This window comes from Odocoileus virginianus, chromosome 14 (genome assembly GCF_023699985.2).
Source record: "Odocoileus virginianus isolate 20LAN1187 ecotype Illinois chromosome 14, Ovbor_1.2, whole genome shotgun sequence".
NCBI lineage: Eukaryota > Metazoa > Chordata > Mammalia > Artiodactyla > Cervidae > Odocoileus > Odocoileus virginianus.
The window spans coordinates 20,152,252-20,175,633 of NC_069687.1; the positions used below are offsets into that span (position 1 = coordinate 20,152,252).

At 35.8% G+C, this 23,382-nt stretch overlaps 1 protein-coding gene across 4 annotated transcripts in view; it reads right to left on the minus strand.

Annotated features, from left to right (window-relative positions):
- Positions 1-23,382, minus strand: part of CDH12 (cadherin 12) — a 1,106,066-nt gene that overhangs the window by 1,063,249 nt on the left and 19,435 nt on the right. The window lies entirely within an intron of this gene.

The window sequence follows — 23,382 nt, forward strand, 5'->3', positions numbered from 1 at the left end:
CTAGAGGAAGAAATGCAATCCATTCCATTATTCTGCCAGGATAATCTCAAGGACAGAAGAGCCTAGCAGGCAACAGTCCATGGGGTTGCAAAGAGTCAAACACTACTGAGCGTCTGAGTACAAACTATGTTGCAGATTTTGGGAGGAAAAAAAATGCAATGCAGATTGTGAAAGAAGGTAAAGCACTTAAAAAAAAAAAAGTCCTATTTGGCCAGAGTTTACAACAGGAAGGAGAATGCTAATGTCATTATTATGAATTCAATGGTTTTAATATGATTTTATCAAAAGTCTTTCATAAAGAATAAAATCCTCTTCTTCAACATCATGCTTCTGCAAGTAAGTTTCATTTTCCTGTCTTGCTAACTTTACTTGAGAGCTAGTTTCTCATTTCAAAATTTGCTTAGAGTTGAGAAACCTGACTGAAATTGAATTTCACTGCCTTGTGATGCATGGTTCTGTTATTATCTCCAATTCATAGAAGAAGTAGTCAGGGTTTGGGAAGTACCCTAGCTCTCCTGGGGAAGTCATCCTGATAGGATTCAAACCAAGGGCTTGTCCATACAGCTTAGGGGTTTACCTCTTCCTGGGTGGCAGAATTCCATTTTGAAATCTTTCCAAGAGCTTGGGTTCCTAATTGCAGAGAGCTCACCTAACCAATGAGGCTGAACCGGCAAACGGGAATATTTTAACAGTCAAAGAAAGATCAATCTGTCACTTTTGATGTGAACCACAGAGCAAAGCATCCCCCTTTTTTGGACAATTAAGTCAATCTGCTTCTATTGAGTAAAACCATTTACTTGCTTCCACGTAAAATAGTTAAATTAACATACTGATTTTTCATACATTTTAAGCATTGACTAGATGTCACCCAAGACAAAAAATTGGCACAATTTTAGCTGAAATAGTAGTTGCAGAGCCTTCTTCAGCCTGAGCCCCTAAAGGGACTCACCTGGCCCCACCCCAATCCACATTTAGAGTCAATGGGAGGTCAACTCCCACTGTATCAACCCACTGATATCTGGGTGGGAAGCTTTCTTTTAGAACTGCAAACTAGTATAAAGGTTGGGCATATCTCCAAGTATTTGCAACACAAATAGGAAAGAAAGAGATATGATTAATGATTCCTCTGAGGAGAATCTTTTCATAAGAGATTTTAATAATTTATTTTCTTCTGCCTGCTCAATATTCCAACACAGAAGGACAGTTCTCTTTTCAAACTAAGCTTATCTAACTCACAGCAAAATTGATCTTCCCTTAGCTCCCAATAGCCTCTCCCCAGGATGGGTTCTACACAAAGAGAATTCTCCAACTGATTTTAGCACTTCTGCTCAGGTTTCCATATTTATTTTACTCACATTAGAAACCTGCTAGTAAAAGAAAAAGACACCTGCTATTATTAGGCATAATAAGCATTCTTTTTTGCTATATACAACCTTTGAACATAAAATGATAAAAGTATGAAAGACCAAATGTTTCCTTCATTCATTTCACCTATATTCTCAAAATAAATATTTCAAGCATTTGACTCACAAATATTATATTTCAATTACATGAAAAACTGACTAAAACATTATAATTATTTAAATATAGATTTCAAGTGTTTGTGAGTTGACATTTTGATTACATTTTTTCATGTATCATTTAATTTCTCTAATGAGGTATATTGATTTGAGTATTTAGCTAGTCCATCTTTCACTCTAGCAAAAGTCCAAATTCAGTCTTGACATTTAATGTCTTTCACTGGGAAGAGGATAAGACCTGTGTGTCATAATTTTGACATCAATTCCTAGTTCTACTCAAGCCAATTATTTGACTAATATACAAGGGCTTCAAAAACTAAAGTGCTTGATTTCTTTAAGAATTCCAAGACATTATATCATGAAGGTGTATCAGTAGTTATAAAACAATTATCAAAAAATTCATATGTAAAATTACAAAATAACACATTAGAAAACAAATATTTTGGAATTTAGAGCAAACTTCTCATTTTTCTTCAAATATGTCCAGTTAATTTATTCATGCACATATTTGGAATCTTAATTCTGGACCTACTTACAGTGTTGGTAAGACTACATGATAAACACTTTATTAAGTGTTACCTTAACGATTACTGTGTTATAGGACACCGATAAAATCATAAATTTCATGTAAATCATTAAAGTTTGTTGAACCTATTCATTGTTAGAAAACTTTTAAGACAGGGCTAACATCCACCAAGGTAGTAAGAATAATAAAAGAAAAATAAAAGATAGGAGTTGGTCAAGATTTCACCAAACATGTCTGTGAATTCTGTGAAGCCTGTTAATAATCTGAAAAAATTTATTGTTAAATAGTAAACATCCTTTTCCTTTAACATAGTTATGATATTTTGTAATTGTAGAAATAATACACCACACTATATAACACAGATAACTTGAATACAAAAATCACAACCCTATTTTAAACAAATATTAATTTTAATAAATTATGTATTTGAATTTAAACAAATACATGCAAATAAACTAGCCCTAGGTACTAACCCTTAATATTAAAGATTTAAGCATTTTAGAGAAATGCCTATACATTTGTTCCTGAAAAATTTATGAAAAAGCCAAAAATACTGTGTTAAATTAATCTGAGTGTTTCAAATACTCTTAAAACAACCAAACTCTACTAAGAGTTCTATTTAGGCATTGTTTCAGAAAATACTGTATGTTCCTGAATTCTGTTAAGTAGTAAAAATTTATTTTAATTCTAATAATATTAACCAGAAGTCCTTGTGTAATATTTTATTTATATGTTTCAGTTGTGTCATCTTAATAAACTTACAATCACCTGAGGAGATACTACCATATATTATGCTTAATGATTTCCTTATAAGTATAGTTTATTAGCCATGTACCCTAAAATATGTAAAACTATATTGCTTTATATCTTAACTCATGTATAAAAGAAATCATAAAGCACATTTTTGGTATTCTTAAATTTTAGAACTGTTCATCTCCAATTCATTTCAGGCATGCTGCTAGTTGTATTCCAAGTAAGCCCTGAAACAGAATTTGTGGACCATGGAGAGTGAAAGGCATTGAAGATTGAAAGGTAGAAGAATTGTGTAGTAAGTGGGTTGTGCTTAAAAATAGAAAATAAAAATCATACTGCAGCAAAGCATAATATATATTCAACAATGCCTTTTGAATATCAGGAAAGTAGACCAGAATCAAAGACCTTTGGCAAATAGCTGGTTGTGCCTTTTAAAGTTATACTTTCAATTAAATTTGATATGCTGTCCTAGTGAGGTTTTAAGAATAAGATATAAAGGCAGCCATACAAACCCACTGCAAAGTCGAGATCTGGCATCTCCCTCTCATTCTCTCACAGTCCTGATTAGCTCTATTTTATTGAAAGGCCTTGTTCTATCATAGTTTCCTAACAAATAGTTCTATTTGCTTCATATACTGCATTATACACAATGTGAATATTTCAAAGCTTCCTTGAAACCACCATCCTGCCCTCCATTCAGTCTCATCTTCCTTCTGCACTTTCCTGTCATATATATTCATACAAAGGCACCCTTTATATATTTTTGTGCCCATAATAAACCAGGTGGTTCAAAAAATCTACAAAAAGAGAATATGCTTTAAATTCACCTGGCTGAGAGTTCCATTAGGCACCTGAAATTCATGCAAATTCCCTCTGGAGCAGAGGTGACCCAATGCAGGATTCAGAAAATGCCTACATTTAACATTGAAAGATATATAATATCACAGATAAAATATCACACACATACATAAACACACACCCTACAAGGAAACAAACTACTATGAGTATGAGCCAGAATAAACAAGTGAATTGGAGACATGAAAGATGCAGAAATATCAAACACAGTACAAAATACACATTGAATGTTTTGGAAATTTAAAAAGGGAAAGAGAAAAGAATAGCAAAAGAAAAAAGAAGCAGGAAATCAAAGGATAAATAAAATGTCCAGATAATAAGTAATTTAACAGCAAATGGTTTAATTTAATAGCAGTCCAGACACAAGTACAAATTTAACAATATATAGTTAAATAAATTATATGCAATGTTACACAGTAAAGCCATATAATTAAAAATGGGAAAATGCTTTTAAAGTGAATAATCTGGAGTTCCAAAAATACCAGAAAGCATAGATAGAAGTAACATTTGAAAGGTAGCAACTTAATTACTTCAGAAATAATAAAAGAAACCAATCCAAATATCCCAAAGTGAAATAAATACCAAGTGAAATGAATAATAATCAATGCAAATAAATTCATATAATGATGTAAATTCAGAAAACACAAAGTAGAGACAATTATGATAACTCCTAGAGGAAAAAGTAATCCCTTTCAAAGAGATTGTAATTAGAGCTTGCAAATTATAGCACAAATGCAAACTAGAAGATACCAGAGTATTATCCTGAATGCATTAAGAGAAAACTGTCAACTTATCATAGTATAAACAGCAAAATTTTTCCAATCGTAATGTTAAAATAATGACATTTTCAAGCAAAGAGTAACTGTGTTAAACTTTCAAACTCTCTCAAACCTAACACTCAATAATCTGTTTAAGAAAAAAAAAGATTATCTGACTGTGTAGCACAACAACAATAATAAATTCTACTAAGGTTAAAGAACACAGTTGATCTTCTATATAGGGAAAACCTTAAAGAACCTATCAAAAAATTGATGGAACTAGTAAATAAGTTCAGCAATGTAGGATACAAAATTAGCAACCAGAACTCTTGCATTTTTATAGACTAATAACAAACTATCAGAAAGAGAAACTATGAAAATAATTATATTTAAAAATACAACAAAAAGAATAAAATTCCTAGAAATAAATTTAATCAAGGAGGAAAAATCTCTATTAAAATATTGATGAGAAAACTGAAAAAGACATAAATAAAAAAGATAGCTCATGCTCATTGACTGGAAGAAATAATACTGTTAAGATGTCCTTACTTCCTAAAGCAATCTCTAGAACCAGTGAAATCCCTACCAAAATATCCCCTAAACTTTTCACAGAACTGGAACAAATAATCCTAAAATTATCCAAAAGACCCTAAATAGTGAAAACAATCTTAAGAAAGAAGAACAAAGCTGGACATATTAAGCTCATTTATCTAAGCATGGTAAAGTTATAATAGGGAAAATAGTATGATACTGGCACAAAAACAGACACATAAAACAACAAAACAGAGAGATCAGAAATAAATTCACATACAGATGGTCAATTAATTTATGAAAAGGAGGAAAGAATATACAATGAGGCCAACAATCTGTTAGATGGTGTTGGAAAAGTGAACAGTTACATGCCAAAAAAAAAAAAAAGAATCTGGACTACTTTCTTACTCCATATGTAAAAATAAACTCAAAATGAATTAAAAGACATAAATGAAAGTACTGAGACCATAAAACTCTTAGAGGAAAGCACACAGCATGCTCTCTGACATTGGTCTTAGTGATGTTTATTTGGATATGTCTCCTCAGTCAAGGGCAACAAAAATGAACAAATGGGACTCCATCAAATTAAAAAGCTTTTGCAAAGTAAAGGAAACATTCAGTAAAACTAAAAGAGAAACTACTAAATTGGATAAAATATTTGCAAATGATAAGTCTGCTAAGGGATTAATATCCCAAATATACAAAGAACTCACACAAATCAATATTAAAAAAAAAAACCCAATCCAATTACAAAAAAAGCAGAAGACCTAAATAGACATTTTTCCAAAGAAGACATGAAGATAGCCAAAAGATTAATTAAAGATGCTCAACATTACTAATCATTAGGGAAATACAAACCCAAACTAAAATTAGGTATCACCTCACACCTATCACAGTGGTTATTATTAAAAAAAAAAAAAAGAAAAGCACAAATAATAAGTGTTGGTGAGGATGTGGTGAAAAGGGGACTCTTGTGTACTGTTATGGGAATATAAATTGGTACAGTCACTATGGAAAATATTATGGTGGGTCATCAAAAAATTAAAGATAGAATTTCCATACAATCCAGTAATTCCATTCCAGGGTATTTATCTAAAAAAATATACAAATTTGAAATGATGTATGCACCACCACCACGTTCATGAAGCATTATTTACAACACTCAAGAAAAGAAAGCAATATAAATGCTCATCAACAGACAAAATTTTCTTTATCAAGAAAATGTGATAAATATATACAATGGAATAATACTCAGGCATGTAAAAGAATAATATCTTGCCATTTCCAACAAAACAGAAACAGATTCACATACAGAGAACAAACTCAAGGATACTAGAGGTGAGGACAGTGAGAAGTGGGTGAAATAGAGGAAGGATATTAGAAGGTACAAACTTCCAGTTATACCATAAATAAGTCACAGGGATGTGTTGTACAGTATAGGGAATACAGTTAAACTAGTGGAAAATTCTTACATAAATAAAATATTGATTCTATGCCCTGCCATTCTTCTACACCTGCTAAATATTATAACTTATTCACTTCTCTCAACATTACGAGGTGATTCATTATTTCTCCATGTTTTCAAATAAAGATATTGAGAGACCAAAACCTTAAGTAATATAATAGTAAGAATGGAACCAGAAATTAAACCTAGTCTGTCTTCCTGAAGAATCCATGTGCTTCACAGATTTTCTGAGCTGTACCTACACTCTTCAACAGAGTACACACAGCATCAATCACTAATGCAAATTTAAAAATACTTTAAAACTAAAATAATATACTACTTAAGGTAGATGTTTGATAAGTCTACAAAGAAATCAAGAAAATGACAAACTCATAGTTCTGGATCCTAATTGCCTTTAAAATTAGAACAAGGGAAGAAAACTGCCAAAGGAGTCCAGAATTATTTAAATTTTGTGATACTAATCTTATGCTTCTTTTAAACATCAGATTTATTTTTCAAATGTTTTGGCCACCCCACGCAGAATGGGGGATCTTATTTCAACAACCAGCACTGAACCCATGCCTCCTGCAGTGGAAGTGCAGTCTTTCTTAACCACCAAACCACCAGAGAAGCCTCAATACTTTTATTTTTTATACTGGTACTCCTTGACTCCTTATTTACTATGTTTAACATGTAGTTTATAAATATTCATTTGAATATACTCAATATTTAATAAAAAACTGTTTTAAATGTAAACTTCCATGGGTTTAAGTCATCAAATTCCACATTCAGAAAACTCCATAAACCTAAATGCTGAGGGAAGCAGCCACACTGGGATTATATGTTGAGGTCAGATACAAAAATGGAATTAAAGCATATGAAAAGGGCAAATAATGAGATTAGAAAACACAAAACAATTGCATTGACAGCAGGCATCAATAAGTATAGACTTATACCCTAAAAATATTATAATCCTTATGGGGCAGGGGCTTCCCTTGTTGCTCAGATGGTAAAGAATCTTTCTGGAATAGAATATGTACCCAAGTTAAAAGCTGAAGTGATGTGAAGTGAAAGTCACTCAGTTGTGTTCAACTCTTTGCAAGCCCATGGACTATACAGTCCACGGAATTCTCCAGGCCAGAATACTGGAGTGGGTAGCTGTTACATTCTTCAGCGGATCTTCCCAATCCACGGTTCAGACCCAGGTCTCCGCATTGCAGGCAGATTCTTTATCATCTGAGCCACCAGGAAATCCCAAGAATACTGGAGTGGTAGCCTATTCCTTCTCCAGTGGATGTTCCCTGCCCAGGAATTAAACCAGCGTCTCCTGCATTGAAGGCAGATTTTTACCAGTTGAGTTACCAGGGAAGTCCAGTTAAAGGCTATATACATGATTATGGTTAACATGAAGTAACAAGTTCAGTTCAGCTCAGTTCAATTCAGCTCAGTTCAGCCACTCAGTCGTGCCTGACTCTTTGCAACCCCATAAACCGCAGCACACCAGGCCTCCCTGTCCATCACCAAATCCCGTAGTCCACCCAAACCCACATCCATCGAGTCAGTGATGCCATCCAACCATCTCATCCTCTCTTGCTCTCTTCTCTTCCTGCCCTCAACCTTTCCCAGCATCAGGGCCTTTTCAAAATGAGTCAGCTCTTCGCATGAGGTGGCCAAAGTATTGCAGTTTCAGCTTCATATCAGTCCTTCCAATGAACACCCAGGACTGATCTCCTTTATGATGGACTGGTTGGATCTCTTTGCAGTTCAAGGGACTCTCAAGAGTCTTCAACACCACAGTTCAAAACCATCAATTCTGCGGTGCTCAGCTTTCTTAATAGTCCAACTCTCATATCCATACATGACCACTGGAAAAACCATAGCTTTGACTAGATGGACCTTTGCTGACAAAGTAATGTCTCTGCTTTTTAATAAAAGTAATGTCTCTGCTTTTTAATAAACTGTCTAGGTTGATCGTAACTTTCCTTCCAAGGAGTAAGTGTCTTTTAATTTAATTGCTGTGATCACCATCTGCAGAGATTTTGGAGCCCAGAAAAATAAAGTCAGCCACTGTTTCCCCATCTATTTGCCATGAAGTGATGGGACTGGATGCCATGATCTTAGTTTTCTGAATGTTGAGCTTTAAGCCAACTTCTTCACTCTCCTCTTTTACTTTCATTAAGAGGCTCTTTAGTTCTTCTTCACTTTCTGCCATAAGGGTGTGTCATCTGCATATCTGAGGTTATTGATATTTCTCCTGGCAATCTTGATTCCAGCTTGTGCTTCCTCCAGCCCAGCGTTTCTCATGATGTACTCTGCATATAAGTTAAATAAGCAGGGTGACAATATACAGCCTTGACATACTCCTTTTCCTATTTGGAACCAGTCTGTTGTTCCATGTCCAGTTCTAACTGTTGCTTCCTGACCTGCATATAGATTTCTCAGAATGTAGGTCAGGTGATCTGGTATTCCCATCTCTTTCAGAATTTTCCACAGTTTGTTGTGATCCACACAGTCAAAGGCTTTGGCATAGTCAGTAAAGCGGAAATGGATGTTTTTCTGGAACTCCCTTGCTTTTTTGATGATCCAGGAGGTGTAGGCAATTTCATCTCTGGTTCCTCTGCCTTTTCTAAAGCCAGCTAGAACATCTGGAAGTTCACGGTTCATGTACTGTGGAAGCTTGGCTTGGAGAATTTTAAGCATTACTTTGCTAGCATGAGATGAGTACAATTGTGCAGTAGTTTGAGCATTCCCTGTCATTGCCTTTGTTTGGGATTTTCATGAAAACTGATCTTTTCCAGTCCTGTGTCCACTGCTGAGTTTTCCATATTTGCTGGCATATTGAGTGCAGCACTTTCACAGCATCATCTCTCAGGATTTAAATAGCTCAACTGGAATTCCATCACCTCCACTAGCTTTGTTCACAGTTATGCTTTCTAAGGCCCACTTGACTTCACATTCCAGGATGTCTGGCTCTAGGTGAGTGATCACACCATCATGATTATCTGAGTCATGAAGACCTTTTTGTACAGTTTTTCTGTGTACTGTTGCCACCTCTTCTTAATATCTTCTGCTTCTGTTAGGTCCATACCATTTCTGTCCTTTATTGAGTCCATCTTTGCGTGAAATGTTCCCTTGGTATCTCTAATTTTCTTGAAGAGATCTCTAGTCTTTCCCATTCTATTGTTTTCCTCTATTTATTTGCATTGATTGCTGAGGAAGCCTTTATTACCTCTCCTTGCAATTCTTTGTCACTCTGCATTCAAATGGGTATAGCTTTCCTTTTCTCCTTTTCTTTTTGCTTCCCTTATTTTCACAGCTATTTGTAAGGCCTCTTTAGACAGCCATTTTGCTTTTTTGCATTTCTTTTTCTTAGAGATGGTCTTGATTCCTGTCTCCTGTACAATGTCACTAACCTCCATTCATAGTTCATCAGGCACTCTATCATATCTAGTCCCTTAAATCTATTTCTCACTTCCACTGTATAGTCATATGAGATTTGATTTAGGTCATACTTGAATGGTCTAGTGGTTTTCTCCACTTTCTTCAATTTCAGTCTGAATTTGGCAGTAAGGAGTTCATGATCTGCCCCACAGTCAGCTCCCAGTCATTTTTGCTGACTGTATAGAGCCTCTCCATCTTTGGCTGCAAAGAATACCATCAATCTGATTTCGGTGTCGACCATCTGGTGATGTCCATGTGTAGCATCTTCTCATGTTGTTCAAAGAGAGTGTTTGCTATGACCAGTGCATTCTCTTGGCAGAACTCTATTAGCCTTTGCCCTGCTTCATTCTGTACTCCAAGGCCAAATGTGCCTGTTACTCCAGGTGTTTCTTGACTTCCTACTTTTGCATTCTAGTTTCCTATAATGAAAAGGACATCTTTTTTGGGTGTTAGTTTTAGAAGGTCTTGTAGGTCTTCATAGAACTGTTCAACTTCAGCTTGTTTGGCGTTACTGGTTGGGGCATAGACTTGGATTACCATGATATTGAATGGTTTGCTTTGGAAATGAACAGAAATTATTCTGTTGTTTTTGAGATTGCATCCAAGTACTGCATTTCGGGCTCTTTTGTTGACTATGATGGCTACTCCATTTCTTCTAAGGGATTCCTACCCACAGTAGTAGATATAATGGTCATCTGAGTTAAATTTACCCATTCCAGTCCATCTTAGTTCACTGACTCCTAGAATGTTGATGTTCACTCTTGCCATCTCCTGTTTGACCACTTCCAATTTGCCTTGATTCATGGACCTAACATTCCAGGGCTATGCAATACTGCTCTTTACAGCATCGAACCTTGCTTCTATCACCAGTCCCATTCACAACTGGGTATTGTTTTTGCTTTGGCTCCATCCCTTCATTATCTATGGAGTTATTTCTCCACTGATCTCCAGTAACATTAGGCAGTCAATAATTGGAAATAAACTGAATAGCTAATCTTAATGACTAAGTATAAATAATAACATTGTGTGGTAAAAGAGACCTAAGGATTTTAGAAACTTAGTAAGAGTAGTAGGCAAAGAAATAAATATTTATGATTATCAGATAAATATGATCTGAGGACACATTATTTGCATTAAAATATCTTGAGTGGATGAAAGTAATGATACTCACTGCATTCTGTCCTAGAAAATTAAAGGTTTTCCATGTACATAGAAATATACATAAATTTATACAGAACCATATGATATAAGAATGATGCAAGTAAAAAGCATTTTATTTGAGGCCACGTTAAAAAGTTAGGAATGGTAAGTTTGCCAATTGTCTTTAAATGTATATGTGTTTTATTGATTTAACAAATATTTCATTGATTAAATATTCTTAAGGAAAAAATGCTATTTTTCTGTATTTCCCTCAGGCTCAAACAAGGATTATCAAAAATAAGCCAGATGAAGATCATTTTCAACTTTTCTGAAGGTCAAAGTGGCAGTCTTAAGAAGAATTTGGTTCTTATTAATGAAGGAATCAAAGGAAGCTTGGTCAATTTCATAATGTATTTGCTATAATGGCAAATCTAATAATAGATGAGTTATTGGAAAAGGAGGCACATTATAGTGAGGAAAAGCACAGATGTTTTATTCAGACATAAGTAGATTTAAATTCTGTTTCTATATTTGATTAGCTGGAAGACTTTGGGGGGAGTTAGTTAACTATTAATATCTGTGATCTTAACTAATATTTTCAGGGTTAGGTAAACCTAGAAGTGTCTGACCCATTATAGAAACTATCTCACATAGTTTACAATATCCCACAAGTGTTTGGATCAACTACAAGTCTTCAGAATGAATGCATTTATATTTACAGTGACCTAAAACCTAGCTAACTGGACCCTGAAGCAGAGTTATTCAGACAAAGCTACCCTTGGTTAACAGCAAATAGACACGTGAGCATGAGAATAAATACTTGTTATCCATGGTCTAATACAGTAATATTATGACAGATGACTAATACAGGTGAAACCAAAAAATCAAGGATTCTATAACATTAGAGGGCTTTTTTTCTGTATTTACATTGGCATAGAACATACTTGTCAATTATTAGAATACATACTATGGTAATGACATAACCAAAAAAGGTTGACTATGTATTTAATATTAAATCAAAGCCTTGTTTTGCAAATGAAACTAATTTCCTTCTCATTTAATATCATACTAAGCATAGACTATCTTATCTATTACTCCATGGTAAGGAAGATGAAACATGTTATTGTCATATGAATCTAAAACACATATTTTAACCTTTTTCAAATATTGCAGTAGACAAATTCTATAAAAAAGCTTTATTTAATGTATTTCTTTGTGACCCCATGGACTACAATCTGCCAGGCTCCTCCATGCATGGGATTTTCCAGGCAAGAATACTGGAATGGGTTGCCATTTCCCTCTCCAGGGGATCTTCCCCACCCAGGGATAGAACCTGGGTCTCCTGCACTACAGGCCGACCCTTTACCATCTGAACCACTAGCTGATGTTGTTTAGTAGCTCAGTGTTGTCCAACTGTTTGCAAATTCACACACTGTAACCCACCAGGCTCCTCTGTCCATGGTATTTCCCAGCAAGAATACTAGAATGGGATGCTATTTCCTTCTCCAGGGATAAAAATCACATCTCCTACTTTGCAGACAGATTTTTCACTGCTAAGCCACCAGCAGAACCCTTCTACCTAGTAGGTATGTGAAAATAACATAATTAATATTTATGTAATTAAAAAATTTCTAAGACTAGCTATTTATATAGAATATGTATGTGAAATATACACTTACATATAATAACTTGTCATAGCCACGGTTCAATTCAGTTGCTTAGTTGTGTCCAACTTTTTGCGACCCCATGGACTGCAGCAGGCTTCCCTGTCCATCACCAACTCCTGGAGCTTGCTCAATGTCATGTCCATTGAGTCGGTGATGCTACTCAACCATCTCATCCTCTGTCATCCCCTTCTCCTCCCGCCTTCAATCTTTCCCAGCATCAGGGTCTTTTCCAGTGAGTCAGTTCTTCACATCAGGTGGCCTCAATATTGGAGCTTCAGCTTCAGCATCAGTCCTTAAAATGAATATTCAGGACTCATTTCCTTTAGGATTGACCAGTTTGATCTCTTTGCTTTCCAAGGGACTCTCAAGAATCTTTTTCAACACCACAGTTCAAAAACATCAGCTCTTCAGTGTTCAACTTTCTTTATGGTCCAACTCTCATCCCTACATAACTACTGGAAAAAAAAAAAACATAACTTTGATTATACAGACCTTTGTTGGTAAACTAATGTCTCTGCTTTTTAACACAGTATCTAGGTTTGTCATAGCCTTTTTCCCAAGGAGCAAGTGTCTTTTAATTTCATGACTGTAGTCACCATCTGCTGTGATTTTGCAGCTCAGAAAAATAGCCTGTCAGTGTTTCCATTGTTTCCCCACCTATTTCCCATGAAGTGATGGGACCAGATGCCATGATCTTAGTTTTCTGAATGTTGAGTTTTAAGCCAACTTTTCCACTCTCCTCTTTCACTTTCCTCAAGAGGCTCTTTAGTTCGCTTTCTGCCATAAGGGTGGTGTTATCTGCATATTTGAGGTTATTGATGTTTCTCCCAGCAATCTTGATTCTAGCTTGTGCTTCCTCCAGCCCAGCATTTCTCATAATGTACTCTGCATATAAGTGAAATAAACAGGGTTACAATATACAACCTTGATATACTCCTTTCCCAATTTGGGACCAGTCCACTGTTCCATGTCCAATTCTAACTGTTGCTTCTTGACCTGCAGACAGGTTTCTCAGGAGGCAGGTAAGGTGGTCTGGTATTCCCATTTCTTTAAAAATTTTCCACAGTTTGTTGTGATCCACACTGTCAAAGGCTTTAGCATAGTCAATGAAGCAGAAGTAGATGTTTTTCTGGAATTCTCTTACTTTTTCTATGATCCAACAAAGCCTAGCACATGAATATTATGACAGGAATCAAGCCTAATCAAAACTTTGACTTCATATATTTGTATGTTTTCAAAAATGGTGAGTATTTCTCCTAGTTCTCTATTATAACTGAAAAAATGTCCAATTACAAAGAGGCAATTTCTGCTTTTAATGTTCTCCTTCATGTGAAAATAATAACTATCTTCCTTCTCATAAACTTTATTCTATGCTTATATATACCTCTTATCATATTTCATCTAATTATTTTACATAATCAAAAGAGATTGTGATTGTCCAAATTTTCCTTAAAATTGAATTTAATGTGAAACATACTTAAATTTGCTATAAATCTAATTGTTAATTTAGCTTAAATGGATTCTATTATATAATCTTTAAAATTCTTATATATTCCCCTTTCCTTTCTAAAATTTATCTGTACTTTGTTTAACTGAATCACCATTACATAATATCTACACTTAACATTAAACATTAATAATCAAAATAAACACACTAAATGCCAAAATAATATCAACATTAGTACTGTGTTATCAACCATAGCAAAATAATTTTGCTTATATCAATTATTTTATATAATATGTGTAGCATATTTTAGTTCTGTGCAGGCATAATTGAATGCCTATTACATGCTATATTCTGTGATTCAAAGGATTCTTCAAGTGCTTATAACCATTTCCTTCAAGTTCTTATAATATAAATTAAGAGCTAGAAAGACAAATCAATAACTCAAATAGTATGTTGTAAGGGAAAGGAGAGAGATACCATAGATTTCTATTAATGGAAAAGGGACGACGTGCCCCTTTTTGAAGGTGGGGAAACTTAAGGAAGGCTTTTAGGAAAATGATTGACCTGCATATCTTAGAGTGCAGCAGTGAAGGGAAAAATGGGAGTTGTCATGAGACAGGAAACAGAGAGAGACAAAGGAATAAACATGTGTATACATATGTACACGTGTGTATATGTGTGTTTCAAATGAATATGGATAAGTGGGGGATATAACGTGATAGGGACCATGTTTAGGTCTTCAAACTTTATAGCCAACCAAAGATAAACTCTGGGGCTTAAGCAAAAGGAGTAGGACAGTTCTTCCTGAATAGACTGCATTAGCTATCTTCAAAGATGAGTTATGAAAACAAAAGAAAATTAACAGTCTATCTTTGCAAGAAAAATAACTCGAGCCCAAATGAAAGCAATAGTAAATAGAAATATCTTTAGGAGAAATTTATAATTTAACTTATCTGGTCTTGGAGATTGAGTAAGTGGGAAACTGGAGGAGGAGAAAGGGTCAAGGAGACTCCCAGCTTACAGATTTGCATGATCATGTGGAAGATGTTTTATGGATGATGCTGACAAATAGAGGAGATATTAATCACACCTATGAGAGTGGGCTTTGGCATTAGAAACAATTGGCATCCGGCCTCAGCTATTTCACTTAATAGTTTTGTGACCTTGCCATTAAATTTCTCTCTCTCAGAGACATAGTGTTTCCACACGGAAAATGACAAATGTAATATTGCAGAGGGTTACTGCAGCATTAACTGTGATAACATATGTGAAATATACCTGATACTAAGTAAACATTTGAAAACATTTTTTAGCCAATATTTTTGTAAGTATTGAGAGTAAATACAGGAGTGTAAGTGTCACAGTTCAATCTTCAATCTCAGCAAAGTCAGAAGTTCAAGGAATTGGCCAGGGCCTTAGATGCCCATGTGAAACTCTTAAGCATACACATGTTCATTAAAACTACTAGTATTAGACTGCAGATTTTTCTAGGAAAAAATGTATGGGCTGGGACAAGCACAGAGATGTGTGAATTGTTACCAGAGTCTCAAAGGGAGACATTCATGAAGGAAAATACAAACAGACACATTTGGATGACGAAGGATAAAAAATAATAGTGTAAAAGACAATAAAAACAAAATAGTATCAATTTATTTATTATAAGAAGATAATTAAACAAAATAACACATTTTCTTTTCCTATATTTTATCATTAATTTCAACACTTAACAAGTATGTGGTTTTGCAGGAGACCCAGGGGATATTGTGGGGAAAGAGAAGAAGCAAACATCTTGACTACTATCAAACATTTTTTATACAAATACTATTTTGGATCTGAGTCTACAGAAAGCAATAATGCCCTAATTAAATCTATGATAATTACCTCTTCACATTTGATAAGTATCTTTAATAGAACTCAGAGGGTTTTTTTTCTCTTTTTCATTTTCAAGATCATTAGGTTTTTTTTTAAACAGCAAATAGTTTATTTTTAAAATCCAAAGTTTACTCTTAAAAATGTATCTTCCATGCATTCATTCTTCATCCATTCATTTAGGTTTTATATGACTCATTTTTTTCCCATAGTCTGAATGACTAATTTCTAATGATTCCCAAATTGGTAGCTGTTGGTTTGGTTTGTGCTTTTAACATTAGTTAGAACATCATGCCTCACAAAACTAAGGAATGTAGTGAATACAGCCAGTGTAAGATCCAGAATATTTTCTAGGTTCCTGACAGTGTCACTACACAGTGGGCTGTCAACCACTAAACAGAGGGCAGAGTAAGGAAAGCAAAGATAAAACTGCATCCTACTTAGCCTCTTCAGACTTTAGCACAGTTCTTGTTAAATAGTTAAGACTCAGTATAAATGCCCTGAATCCCATCTATTTTGTAAAATCTTCTAGACGAGGTTTAAAAAGCAAACTATTCAAAATTAGTGATGTGCAAGTCATAGTACAATTAATTGCGACAAACCCTCTTACTGTAAAAGAACAGATCAAATGCCTCATTACAAACTGAATAAAAAATTATTTTTCCTAAATTATTGAGATCGTTCAGAACTGGTACACATGTGGAAATATTATTTCAGAATACACAGTGTTTCTGATTTAATTCATTCAAAAGTTTTATTTGAAATGCTTTCTGTGGGAACAAATTATTCCCTCTTAGATATATAATTGCCAAATAGTTTTCATAGTCATGATGCACTTTAATTGTGATTTTATTAAATTGAGATGTGTTATGACCACACCAAAACTCCGTTATCAATTTTGTAAAAATCACTGTTTCATTGACGATGTAGGCAGTGCTCTAGAGCATGGTTATTTTCACGAATCAAGAAAAAACCATCAGGAGATAAAATTTCACTAGACACAACGACTCCATTTAAGACACACAACTGTCCTCTTTAAGTTTGTTTTGAACCAAAGGACGTGACCCTCTACAAACTCTGCATTCCCTGTTTCCCCTTGAGATACAGACACTGGACAGCCTGACTATCAGATGTTTTAGTCACTAATCCTTTACCTTCAACTACTGAACACAAAATATTTTTGTTGTGTCTACTGCGTTCTTAATTATAAAATTCATCATTCACTTGTTAAACTTCCTTATGTTTTGGAATAGGTGAGTGGTCAACATGAATACCATTTCTACTATGCCAGTTAGGGAAGCAAGAAAGAGAAATAAATGGCTTTTTTTCAGGACCTCAATGTTTGAAAGCCAGAGTGGCAATTTTCAGTGCACAATGGGAACATTAAATAACTGAATGATTTATAATAATTACAGGGAAGACAACAAAAAATGACAGCTTATTTACAGAGAAAATTCAAGTACTTAATTAATTTGACCTCAAGACTAAGGAAAATGTTTCTAGGAAGAGCTCTCCTAGGTATGCAGTAATTAAGTATGTTAATTGCAATGAGCACATTTAACATAAAAACAATGTACTCATTCAACATGATTTTAAAACAGGTGTAGTTTAAAAAGCTCCCTTTTCAAATAGTATTCCCTTTCAATACAAAGCCAATAGAAAGTTCAACATGACCCTGAATAAAGGGGATCATGTTCATTTTGTAGTAAGCACATACTCATTAGATTAAATATATTGGTAGCCAATTAATTATTGATATTTTAGGAATATTGTAAGAAGCTACAATCACTTCAACCATATACTATCATATTTTACTAGCAATAATACTAAATGATTGTATTTTATATAGTACTTTTAAAAAGAAAGGGACATACCTCATACAGCAGCTGTCCCCAACCTTTGTGATACCAGGGACTGGTTTCATGGAAGACAATTTTTCCACTGAACAGGGGTGCAGGGATTGGAATGAAAACTGAGCTTTTTCAGCCCTGTGGTCACTGCTGAGTTTTCCAAATTTGCTGGCATAGTGAGGGCAGCAAACTTTAAATTAGATGACCATTATATCTACTACTGTGGGCAAGAATCCCTTGGAAGAAATGGAGTAGCCCTCAAAGTCAACCAAAGAGTCTGAAATGCAGGACTTGGGTACAATTCCAAACATGACAGAAGGATCTCTTTTTGTCTCCAAGGCAAACCATTCAATATCACAGTAATCCAAGTCTATGCCAATCAGTAATCCTGTCAGTAATGCTGAAGCTGAAGTGGAACAGTTCTATGAAGACCTACAAGACCTTCTAGAACTAATACCCAAAGAGGATGTCCTTTTCATCATAGGGAACTGGAATGCAAAGGCAGGCAATCAAGAGATACCTGGACTAACAGGCAAACTTGCCCTTGGAGTACAGAATGAAGCAGGTCAAAGGCTAACAGGAGAATGCACTGGTCATAGCACACACTCTCTTTGAATAACACAGAGAAGACTCTACACTTGGACATCACCATATGGTCAATACCATAATCAGACTGATTATATTCTTTGCAGCCAAAGATGGAGAAGTTCTATACAGTCAGCAAAAACAAGACCAGAGGCTGACTGTGGCTCAGATCATGAACTGCCTATTGTGAAATTCAGACTTAAATTGAGGAAAGTAGGATAAACGACTAGACCATTCACGTATGACCTAAATCAAATCCCTAATGATTATTCAGTGGAAGTGACAAAAAAAATTTAAGGGATTAGATCTGATAGAGTGCCTGACGAACTATGGATAAAGGTTCATGACACTGTACTGGAGGCAGTGATCAAGACAATCCCCAAGAAAAAGAAATGCAAAAAGGCAAAATGGTTGTGTGAGGAGGCCTTACAAATAGCTGAGAAAAGAAGAGAAGTGAAAGGCAAAGGAGAAAAGGAAAGATATACCCATTTGAATGCAGATTTCCAAAGAATAGCAAGGAGAGATAAGAAAGCCTTCCTCATAGTTTTCTTTGTTGTGCAGAAGCTTTTAAGTTTCATTAGGTCCCATTTGTATATTTTTGCTTTTGTTTCTAATATTCTGGGATGTGGGTCATAGAGGATCCTGCTGTGATTTATGTCAGAGAGTGTTTTGCCTATGTTCTCCTCTAGGAGTTTTATAGTTTCTGGTCTTACATTTAGATCTTTAACCCATTTTGAGTTTATTTTTGTGTATGGTGTTAGAAAGTGTTCTAGTTTCATTCTTTTACAGGTGGTTGACCAGTTTTCCCAGCACCACTTGTTAAAGAGGTTGTCTTTTTTCCATTGTATATCCTTGCCTCCTTTGTCAAAGATAAGGTGACCATAGGTTCGTGGATTTATCTCTGGGCTTTCTATTCTGTTCCATTGATCTATATTTCTGTCTTTGTGCCAGTACCACACTGTCTTGATGACTGTGGCTTTGTAGTATAGTCTGAAGTCAGGCAAGGTGAAAAGACAGCCCTCAGATTGGGAGAAAATAATAGCAAATGAAGCAACAGACAACGTATTAATCTTAAAAATATACAAGCAACTCCTCCAGCTCAACTCCAGAAAAATAAATGACCCAATCAAAAAATGGGCCAAAGAACTAAACAGACATTTCTCCAAGGAAGACATACAGATGGCTAAAAGACACATGAAAAGATGCTCAACATCACTCATTATCAGAGAAATGCAAATCAAAACCACAATGAGGTACCATTACACGCCAGTCAGGATGGCTGCTATCCAAAAGTCTACAAGCAATAAATGCTGGAGAGGGTGTGGAGAAAAGGGAACCCTCTTACACTGTTGATGGGAATGCAAATTAGTACAGCCGCTATGGAAAAAAGTGTGGAGATTTCTTAAAAAACTGGAAATAGAACTGCCATATGACCCAGCAATCCCACTTCTGGGCATACACACCGAGGAAACCAGATCTGAAAGAGACACATGCACCCCAATGTTCATCACAGCACTGTTTATAATAGCCAGGACATGGAAGCAACCTAGATGCCCAACAGCAGACGAATGGATAAGGAAGCTGTGGCACATATACACCATGGAATATTACTGTCATTAAAAAGAATTCATTTGAATCAGTTCTAATGAGACGGATGAAACTGGAGCCCATTATACAGAGTGAAGTAGGCCAGAAAGATAAAGAGCATTACAGTATACTAACACATATATATGGAATTTAGAAAGATGGTAATGATAACCCTATATGCAAAACAGAAAAAGAGACTCAGATGTATAGAACAGACTTGTGGACTCTGTGGGAGAAGGCGAGGGTGGGATGTTTCAAGAGAACAGCATCGAAACATGTATATTATCTAGGGTAAAACAGTTCACCAGCCCAGGTTGGATGCATGAGACAAGTGCTCGGGCCTGGTGCACTGGGAAGACCCAGAGGGATCAGGTGGAGAGGGAGGTGGGAGGGGGGACCGGGATGGGGAATACATGTAAATCCCATGGCTAATTTATTTCAATGTATGAGAAAAACCACTGCAATGTTGTAAAGTAATTAGCCTCCAACTAATAAATGAAAAAAAAAATAAATAAAAGATAAAAAGCAATAAAAAAAAAAAGCCTTCCTCAGAGATCAGTGCAAAGAAACAGTGGAAAACATTAGAATGGGAAAGATTAGAGATCTCTTCAAGAAAATTAGAGATACCAAGGGAACATATCATGCAAAGATGGGGAAAATAAAGCACAGAAATGGTATGGACCTAACAGAAGCAGAAGATATTAAGAAGAGGTAGCAAGAATACACAAAAGAACTACACAAAAATGATTTTCATGACCCAGATAACCACAATGGTGTGATATCTCACCTAGAGCCAGATATCCTGGAATGCAAAGTCAAGTGGACCTTGGGAAGCATTACTAGGAACAAAGTTAGTATAGATGATGTAATTCCAGTTGAGCTATTTCAAATCCTGAAATATGATGCTGTGAAAAGGCTGCACTCAATATGAAAGCAAACTTGGAAAACTCAGCAGTGGCCACAGGACTGGAAAAGGTCAGTTTTCATTCCAGTTACAAAGTAGGGAAAGCCAAACAATGTTCAAACAACCATACAACCACACTCATTTCATATGCTAGCAAAGTAATGCTCAAAATTCTCCAAGCCAGACTTCAACAGTATGTGAACCATGAAATTCCAGATGTTCAAGTGGGATTTAGAAAAGGCAGAGAAACCAGTGATCAAATGCCAACATCCGTTGGATCACAGAAAAAGCAAGAGAATTCCAGAAAAACACTTATTTCTGCTTTCTTGACTATGCCAAAGCCTTTGACTGTGCAGATCACAGCAAACTGTGAAAAATTCTGAAAGAGATGGGAATACCAGACCACCTTACCTGCCTTCTGAGAAATTTGTATGCAGGTCAAGAAGCAACAGTTACAACTGGACATGGAACAGCAGACTGGTTCCAAATAGGAAAAGGAGTATGTCAAGGCTGCATATTGTCACCCTGCTTATTTAACTTACATGCAGAGTACATCATGCAAAATGCTGGGGTGGATGAAACACAAGCTGGGATCAAGATTACTGGGAAAAATATGAATAACCTCAGCTATGCAGATGACACCAACTTTCTGGCAGAAAATGAAGAACTAAAGCACCTCTTGATGAAAGTGAAAGAGGAGAGCAAAAGAGTTGGCTTAAAGCTTAACATTCAGAAAACTAAGATCATGGCATCCAGCCCCATCACTTCATGGCAAATAGATGGGAACACAACAGGAACAGTGGCAGACTTTACTTTCTTGAGCTCCAAAATCACTGCAGATGGTGACTGCAGTCATGCTATTAAAAGATGCTTGCTTCTTGGAAGAAAAGGTATGACCAAGCTAGACAGCATATTAAAAAGCATAGACATCACTTTTTCTACAAAGGTTCATCTAGCCAAAGCTATGGTTTTTTTCCAGTAGTCAGGAGAGTCCCTTGGACTGCAAGGAGATCCAACCAGTCCATCCTAAAGGAGATCAGTCCTGGGTGTTCATTGGAAGGACTGATGTTGAAGCTGAAACGCCAATACTTTGGCCATGTGCTGCGAAGAGCTGACTCATTTGAAAAGACCCTGATGCTGGGAAAGATTGAGGGCAGGAGGAGAAGGGGATGACAGAGGATGAGATGGTTGGATGGCATCACCGACTCAATGAACATGGGTTTGGATGGACTCCGGGAGTTGGTGATGGACAGGGAGGCCTGGCGTGCTGCGGTTCATGGGGTCACAAAGAGGCAGACACGACTGAGCGACTGAACTGAACTGAATAGGTATGGATGGGAGAGTTGGACTACAAAGAAAGCTGAGCCCTGAAGAATTGATTCTTTTGAACTGTAGTGTTGGGGAAGACTCTTGAGAGTCCCTTGGACAGGAAGGAGATCAAACCAGTCCATCCTAAAGGAAATCAATCCTGAATATTCATTGGAAGGACTGATGCTGAAGCTGAAACTCCAATACTTTGGTCACCTGATGTGAAGAACTGACTCACTGGTAAAGACCTGGATGCTGGGAAAGACTGAACACAGTAGAAGCAGCAGACGACAGAGGATGAGATGGTTGGATGGCATCACTGACTTTATGGTCATGAGTTTGAGCAAGTTCCAGGAGTTGGTGATGGACAGGGAAGCCTGGTGTGCTGTAGTCCACATGTTCACAACGAGTCAGACATGACTGAATAATTGAACTTAGGGGTGCAGTGGATGGCTTTGAGATGATTTAAGCACATTACATTCATTGTGCACTTTATTTTTATTATTAAGTCAGCTCCAACTCAGATCATCAGGCATTAGATTCCAGAGGTTGGCTACCCTTATAACTAGAGCATGGAAGAATGTTATGATGAATGGAATATGCTCATCTTGTTTATCATTTTATTTAGGGTGTAGAATGAGTGACTGAAAAACAGTAGGTGCTCAATAAATAATGACTGTTTATATAAGAAAATTGAAACAGTTTATTATTATGTTGGTAACACTCTATGGTGCAAATAAGAATAAGAAGCATGTTAAAAGAAGGGAGATAAGTGGGATCAATACTTTCACGGAAAATTTTAAAATTAGGTGAGCATTTAAATAAGAAATTAAGGTATCAAAGTATAAAGGTATTTGTAAAGAGTCGGACATGACTGAGTGACTGAACTGAACTGAATTGAATGTATCACACTCCTTAAAACATATAACTGTACACTGTGTGGAGGGATGCGCTAAGGATCCAAGTTTAATTGGGATAATACTGAATAAAAAATTTGTTAGGAAGAATGAATCCTGATTCTGGAGGGCTTAGGTACTGCATTTTCTAGAAAAATCCAGGAGAAAGAAGGAAAGGAGGGAGGAAGGAAAGCCACTATGGAACATAAACTCATCATTTCAGCAAATGAAAAGCACTGAATTTGCTTCTAAAATAGAGAGCTGCATGATCTTGTTATCAAATTTACATTTCTATTTAGCC